Consider the following 236-nt stretch of genomic DNA (forward strand, 5'->3'; position numbering starts at 1 on the left):
GATAACATTGCGTTATTTGGTCAGTTATCTGCATATCATAAACTGCATATGCATTTAATGGATGTGGTAACAGCCTATTTGTACGGTTCATTAGATCGGGATATCTATATGAAAGTCCCTAAAGGACTAAAGATATCTAAACCATCCAATGAATATTCGCAAGGGTTATACTCAGTCAAATTGCAAATATCTTTATATGGTCTAAAGCAATCTGGACAAATGTGGTATAATCGTTT

The sequence above is a fragment of the Arachis duranensis genome, chromosome 2 (assembly GCF_000817695.3).
Source record: "Arachis duranensis cultivar V14167 chromosome 2, aradu.V14167.gnm2.J7QH, whole genome shotgun sequence".
Classification (NCBI taxonomy): domain Eukaryota; kingdom Viridiplantae; phylum Streptophyta; class Magnoliopsida; order Fabales; family Fabaceae; genus Arachis; species Arachis duranensis.